The sequence below is a fragment of the Falco punctatus genome (genome assembly GCF_963210335.1).
Source record: "Falco punctatus genome assembly, chromosome: 15".
NCBI classification, from domain to species: domain Eukaryota; kingdom Metazoa; phylum Chordata; class Aves; order Falconiformes; family Falconidae; genus Falco; species Falco punctatus.
Window position 1 is genome coordinate 10,849,351 of NC_137595.1, and position 8,069 is coordinate 10,857,419.

Here is an 8,069-nt window from a genome sequence, read left to right on the forward strand (position 1 = left end):
AACAAGAAAACCGGACATCAAATTAGTCTATGAATATCTGAGCAATATCCTCCTCCAAGCAGCCCTACATAAATCATTTAGAACAAACCCAGGCAACATATATGATGTAGGTACCGTTTTTTCAGTATGATACATAAATAACTATGAAAAATCTTAGCCTGAGAAGGGATTGTAAAAGATGCAGTGGATAGCAATACAGAAGTACTCAAGACAGATAAAACACCAGGGATCTAAGAGATGGACACAGAAGCATGACAGGCAGTACCAGCAAAAGAGTAGTCAGGAGAGTTAAACACCACCATCCTTCAGCGGGAAGACTTCTCCATTTAAAAATTGCTGGTTTTCTTATGGTGTAAGTGAAATTTTGTGGAAGAAAAATCTATGGATACTATGTTTTAAATGTTTTCTGAGAACCTATACACAATACTTTTAAATCTAAATTTTTATTGAAATTATTTTGAAGATACTGAATATATGGGTTGGGGCAATGGTATGTGGGGTGGGGCTTTTTTTGGTTGTTTTGGTTTCGTTTTTTTAAGCTATTAGCTTTCCATGGTAAAATTATCTTTTATATTATTTTAATAAGAAGCTCCATGGAAAAAAGCCCACTAAGAACAACAGTACTGCCTGTATAACTGCTTTTCCTATTAAAAAAATATTGTATACTCTATCTCTGGTTCTGGGTATTAAGAGTTATTTAGACCAGTCAGTTCACATCTATAATGAAAATTCATTTTTCAAGTTACTCTATAGAGCTCCTAACCTTATAGGAATTTTGGGGTGGTTTTGCAGGGAGGCTAGTTTTAGAATCCTCGCAGCTACCGACTGCGATGCCTTAAAACTGTATTTCTAAAATTATGCGAAAACTTGTCCCAGGCAGTGACTGTTTGTCAGCTCTGTATGTTCAGGCAGCCATACAGCACAGTAATGATGATAAACTAGTTTCTGGCTCCTGCGTACTCTTGATTTACATAAACATTAGAAGCAAAATGAGTAGTCTGAGGTAACAGAATTGTTAATCGGGTGCAAAGAAATGGCCTCTCATAAACTTTCTTAAAGGTGGAAATTTCAGAGCTGACAAGGCTCATCTTGCAGATCTCACAGAAAAACTAAGTATTTCATGTAGGCAGGTTAAGAGCAAAATACATGATGATGCGAACTTCACGGGAAATTCTCTTTCCCCGTCTGTTTGATGCCCATGTTGCCATGATGGCTCGTGTTTTAAAATAGCCATCCTGGCAGGAGGAGTCTCAGCATCATAACATTTTGCAGTTACTCCGTGCGTGTATGTTCACTTCAAACTGCAAAAACAACTAGGATTAAGTCTAACCCATTCTTCTGCACTACTGCATGTCAGAATAGAAGATGAAAAAAAAAAACAATCTCACAGGCAGTAAGAAATCTACAAAAGAATCAAACTCAAGGATGCTAATAGCTATTTGACAAGGGGGGAAAAAAACACCTCACCACCAAACAAAATAACAAAGATAATTTGTTACTGTCTTGATCTGTTTATCCTACCATAAACATGTCGAAAATTTGTGGCAATTAATTATGGTTTGGGGTTTTTTTTATTATTCTTCACTATTGTTACCTAGATGCAAAAAAGACAGAGGCAGAAATGGAAGTCAGGAGACCTGTGGCTAATGTAATTACTTAATTAAATCCCCAAAAAGGAGAGTAACCTAGAACAACATACATATATGCACTAAAGCCCTTTTTCTTCAAAGCTATACAGAGTCCAAATCAAGGGTTTATACATTTAAAGGAAACAGCTTTCACTTTCATACTTTTTTTTTTTTTTTTTTGGGGGGGGGGGAGGGGAGGTGCCTTTGACACAGGGACCAAAAATGGCAGAGAACTGGCCCTGGATTGTTCAGGAATCAGGCTAGTAAAACAAAATTAAAAACACAAAGCAGTAACAGAGCAACTCAACTTTCTACTCTTTGATTTTACACAGGAGTTGCAATTCTACTGATGTCAAAAAAGTCATGATCAATTCATGCTACTGAAGCAAGGCACAGGTACCAGTTGCTGGAAGACACTTTCATTATTCTATCCTACAGGCACTGTTGTGCTGTCATTAGTTAAAATAATTAGAAGAAATCAGACACTGGCTAAAGCATTTTCTGCAGAATTTCAAATAAAAGTAAATTTTCCTAAATAATACTTTAGAAGATGCTAATATGTGTACCTGCAGAGGCTTGATCTCCTGACTTCTAGATCACATTAGCCAATTTAAAGTATTTTTGCATTAGTATCTTCTGTTCTTCAGTATGCAATTGAAATGTTAAAACATCACTTTGAGTGAATGACACTTGATAAACAAAAATACTGCTTTTACACAGTGCAATTAAACTGTGAAACTCATTATCCCAAGGTATCACTGAGATTAGAAGCTTCAAAAGAACTACAGAGAGACAGAGCACTGCAAGGATCACCAGAACAGTAACACTCAAGACAGCAAATGTCGACAAATTTTAAAAAATATCCACTCTCAGGCTTCAAGGCCACTTTGTCTACGGTTGTCCTGGAAAAACGACACTATCAGGTGAGTCCCAGGTGATCTAGTCTGGTAATACGTAGAAGCTACCTTTTGGGACCCTGTCTCCTCAAACAGAAGCGTAGTACTAAGTTGTAGCTCTCTACAGCACAGAAAACACAGCTGCCTTTGACTAACAAGAGCCACTAGTAAACTAATGGCATTAATGTGAACGTTTCTGAGAACTTCTTTGGAACAAAAGCCTGATTTTCCAGATTGCAGCCTTCCTTTCACTTTAGTTATCCTCTCTGTTTCCAGGGCTGAGCCACACTCTGCCCCAACTACTCTTCCCCCAGACACTGTTCTCGTTAGCAGTCCACGTGACAAGCTCTCACGGTTGCTTACAGCAAATGGACACCCATGCTCAGTCACCATGTGCACAAGGTGACACAGAGGGAATAAACAGAGTCATGGACAGCCATACCACAAAACTGATCCTCACAGATGGCCCTTGTGGGAAATCAAACTCAGGTGCAATGGCTGGACATTGTGGGGTCCCTCCTTATCATCCCTGTTCTCTTCCCTCTGGCTCCAAGCCCTCCTCTGACACCTTCAACACCCTTCCTCTCTTGCAGCTGCTTGGCAATGACCAGCTTAGCTGGGACCTGGGGATCATACACAGAAAACAGAGTTGAAAACATCACACCTGGAAGACTAGGGGCTAGAAGTTAGAGTGAAGACCTCTGGAGACAATTTTCTCAAGGTGCCTAAAAAAAAAAAAAAAAAACCACCTTGCACATTCAACAGTCTCTTTTAACCTTAGGTGCAATATTTGTATGCTCACATCATAAACAGTGAAGTATGGTAAACAGAAGACACACCAACACTTTCTGAAGACATCAACCTAAGTATGAAAAACATTTTTGCTAGCACTGCACATGCTCTTGTGACAGGGTTATTGTTTTAACATTTAGCAGAGAAACTGATGGTCCTTGGAGGCATGAATACACTGCAGAATAGCACCATCATCAAACCTTTCACAGTACTTGTGTCACTTTTCCTATGTTACGCCAAAATATTTTCCTTTCAAACATTTCTTGAATATAGTGGCTGCTTTAATGCAGAGGTAGTTCCGTAGGTTGAGAAAAAGAATCAAAATCACAGAGCTGAAGGATAATAAGCAGTCCTACTAATAATTTTTTTCCTTTGGCTCCTTCCAATTTAATTATTATTTCATTCATATGTATTTATAATATAGTATATAATCATGCACAACACAAGCATGCAGACAGAACAAAAAAATTAAAAATGTTCATATTCAGGAAAGCCCAAAATCCGGCACAAGTAGAGGCACTCAGAGAGCCAGAGGAAATAGAAGACACCAGGTAACGATGATCCAGTGGTGGTTAACCAAGATCCGGAAGCAGTAAACTGTGCTCAGGTATGTCAAAGGAAGCAAGTGTGTAAAAGAAAAGGGCAGAAGGGCTTTTCTGAGCTGGAGTTATCATGAGCTTTTTTGGAGACTTTACCTATTTCAGTGGACGACAAGAGAGAGAAATAAATTAGTTTTTCCACAAAGAGTATAAGGAGCTAAGAAGTGAGGCAACTGCTTTTTTCCAGAAGCCCTTTGTCACACATGGTCTGCACTGGAAAACACGCGCGTACAGATAGTGCTGCTGTTCTCTAAATTCACTGCCCAATCTTCCTGCCTCCTTATCTGAAACTGAACAACACCTTCACAGATATGTCACTACTTCTTCCCTTCTCTATCAAAATAGTCTCAATTTGAAGCAGAGGCCATGAGGAACACAGAACTACTACCCAGCCTCCCAGAACAGCCAAGGGCACCAAATAGCATCCAGAGTTATAAGATTTGGGTAGCAGTGGTGGGTAAGTAAATTGCATTGTTCCAGAGACTGGTCTGAGACCTGAAGAAGCAAAGCTAGAATATTTATAGCATGTAGAATAAGCATTGTTTGATGAAACCACTAATATCTGAAAGGAATAATTTTGTTTAAAACAAATATCCTCTCAAGAGTCCCCTGGTTTTGAGATGCTTTCTTAATGGATTTATCTCCCTCCAGTAAAGGCAGCAAGGGAATAGTCAAAATATTTCACACACACACACGGGTGACATTTGTTAAAATAACTGAAAAAAAACAAACCAAACCAACCAACAAAAAAAAAAAATCATCAAAAAAAAACCCAAGCAAAAAAAAGCTTTATTTGTCTTTCATCAATAGATTTACATACAGAGAACAACAGGAATGGGACTGTTTAGTGCTTTTTTAGCTAGAAATCTGTTTATTTGATGAAGGATAGCACTGCAATAGGGGTTAAAACTCTTCAGATTTTTATTGCTCTGTTTCAAAGATTCAAAAATAGTGAAATGTGTTTCAAAACTTGCATGGTTTCAGCAATTCGGGTTTATGCCCCTAATTCCGTATCAGTCTAAAATTACCTTAACCATACTTTCTCAACCAAACATGCGGAACATCTCCTGAGTCCTGGAAAGAGAGCTTAAGATGTATTTCATGTCATAAAATCTATGACAAAAAATACGGTTCAACTCTAACAAACACTGGGAAATTACTATTAAATAAGGGAGGCTATTTCCCCGTCTTTGGGGTCCATGTTCTTCTGCTTGTACTAAATTTGCCTTCTCTGAAATAATAGAACATATTTTTCATCAATTAAAAAGCCCCTTGTCTCCCAAAAACATTTAATCACTAAGAATAATTCTGAAAACTTCATTTTGTTTCAGTGGCAATAAAGAGCATCATCTTGGTCTTATCACCATTATACATTCCAAAACTGAAGTAAAGTTATGGCTTCTGATGTAATTTTATAGCTACTGTCAGAGAAACATAAATAAGATTAGCAAAATTGTGACCCCAGCTCCACGGAGCATCTTCAAAGCTTACCCTTTTCTCAAGTAGCTCATTTGTCAAAACAGCACAGCCGCAAGCTGTGCAGCGCGATGTCCCCAGAAATACACCTAAATACCCTCTCTGAGCTCTGCTCTTCTCCCTGTCAGGTGAACAATTTGCAGTTCTATCAAGAGACTTGTTTCTGAAACTGGTACACGCTTTTACAGTCCTCATGCATTAGCTATTGTTCCACCAGCCAAGTCAGGCATCCAGATACAGCACCTAATTACAGGAACTAATTCATCTTTGACATCTCCTTATCTGGGGCCCAGATGAAAGCAGCTTGATCGGTAAGAGAGCAGTCACAGAAATATAATGAGGTGATTCAAATATCAGTACTGAAACTACATGCTATAAAACAATGTAAAATTGTTCCTCTTTCCTGCTGGCTCGTAGTTGCCAGATATAACGTGTCTCTGCAACTATATCAGAAATGATATCTAGTAATTTTACAGTCCTCAAAGGCCTTTAAATTGCAGTACCCTCGCTGTACAAGTTTCATGGAAATACTCTGGGAGAGCACAGATGCCGGACGATGCTGGTTTTGGGGGTGGGAAGGGGCCAGGGAGCAGGTTGTGGAGTAAAAACACCAGTTGCTTTTATCATTCGGAGGAGAAGAAAAAGATAGTCGTATAACAGGGTAGGAATTATAATTAATTATTTCAAAAAAAAAAATCAAGGAAGGGATCTGAGATCATCTAGTCCAATCTCTTGCTCAAAGCTGGGTCAAAGCTGAATTACTCCTGGGCCAATTCCAACCCCAAAACAACAACTCTCTGCCCCCTTCCACACACACTCACACTAAGAAAATCTATCCCTAACTGAGCAAGACAGTTCACAACATTAGTCCCCTCACTTCTTTATACAAGCTTATTTTTACTAGAGTAATACAAAAATAATGGTGTAAAAGAAAAAGTTGGTGTGGAAATACAAATCTTAAATCAATTTCCTAACTAGTTTTGTTTGTTTCCGTTAAAATATTTAATGGAAACAAGAAAGTATGAACCGCAGGACCAACAATGCCAATAAGTTTGTGCCTTGTGGTTGGACTCCCTGATGTGTAACACATTGCTGGCACTAGGGAAATCCTTGTTATATTTGGGATATTTGTATTTCTTTAATGTAAATTCTCTGAAGAGCTCAAGGGCTAAGCACATGATGAAACATTTCCCTTCTGGACACTTGTTGGGTTGCTTAATTAGCCATCTGTTTTCATAAAATCTGGAGGAATTCCATATGTTAGATATCTATCTCTCTGTCAGATTTTACCAAAAACTGACAAGGGCTTAAAAAGTTTGAGTGAACACAGAGGGACAGACTGACAATGTGCCTGAATAAGATTTAATTGCCTCAGGAAACGAGGCTAAAATAGATGCACGGTTTAGAATTACTTCTGGAGATGGGCCCACTGACAGGCTATAACACAGAGCTCAGGACTTGATTTTTATTTTTATTTTTATTTTTTTTAATCGGGGGGAACAGAAACCTATCAACACTTCAAACATCTGTAGATTTTTTGAGGTGAAGGCAGAGCAAATACTGCTCCCAAAGATGAGAAAAGCTACTGCTGGATGGACAGACAGGACATTGTCTGGAACAGGTAGGTCAGGGGTTTTTAAGCCTTAAAAAAGTTTAACTGAAGTTTGGTGAAATGTTCACGTAAAATGCATCCTAAGCTCATCTTTATCCCACTTAGCCTGCACCAAATTAATTTTCTTTGCTAACCCCGACAAGCACCAGACAGCCTTTAGAATCTGACAGCAATCTTGCACAGTGCAGAGGAAAAGTGGTAAGATGCTATTATTATCTATGACAACCCACACTGATCAAGAAATGCTCTGAAAAAAAGCTACAGTTCATAATAGTTTAGACTATGGCATCATTGACACAAATTTTCCATTTTTTTCCCCCCATCAAAATTAGAACCATGATAGGCAACAAGAGACCTCTTGCATTCAGATGGAGAGGCTGGGGAAGAAACACAGCTCTTCTGCCAGCTGGCAGGTCAAGCAAGTGTTCTGTAACCGCCGAACTTTCTACAAAAGTGTACTTGTAATTCAAATATTTTTGTGTAGCTGCACTGAAGATGCTTAGTTTCATGATTTTCATCTATTTTATTTTTTTATTTATAGAGGGTTACTCAGTGTGCTGGGCTGTTTGTGTCATGAGAAGTATCATGCTCAGGACATCGTGGTAAGTCAGAATGAATGTCTCTTGGCCGTTGCCCCTTCTTTGCAAGGCTCGGCACCAGAAAGCTCAACCAGAAACAGATTCTAACCCAAACTGCAAGAGAAGACACAATGAACAGGTGCAAATAAAAATCCTGATTAAAAACCAAAACACTGCTTCAGTGAGACACCCAGAAGAGTCACATATTCTATTAAGATTTTTTTTTTTTTTAAGCCAGAAAATATTTCAGGGAAGCTTTGCTTCTTCCTCCTGTATAAGATTTGTACACATAAAAAATAGAATATATATTAAAAACATAAAACTATACTTTTAGTTTCACAAAGAGTTGCAAGAACACTTTCAGGAGCAGCTACATACAGAACCACAGACAAGCCAGTCAATGAATCAAGACAAGGCCTGGCAAAGACTTGTTTATGTCAAAGAATTATTTAATGTGACCCCCTGCAGCAGCTCACCAAAGCATCTGG

The 8,069-nt window shown here is 38.5% G+C and overlaps 1 long non-coding RNA gene across 1 annotated transcript in view; it reads right to left on the reverse strand.

Moving 5' to 3' along the window:
* Positions 1 to 1,813: 1,813 nt before the first annotated feature.
* The window catches only part of LOC308053970, a 32,834-nt gene continuing 26,578 nt past the window's right edge, over positions 1,814 to 8,069 (reverse strand). The window contains exon 2 of the long non-coding RNA XR_013923877.1: positions 1,814 to 8,052. This is a non-coding gene — a long non-coding RNA (uncharacterized lncRNA). The remainder of the gene's footprint in view (positions 8,053 to 8,069) is intronic.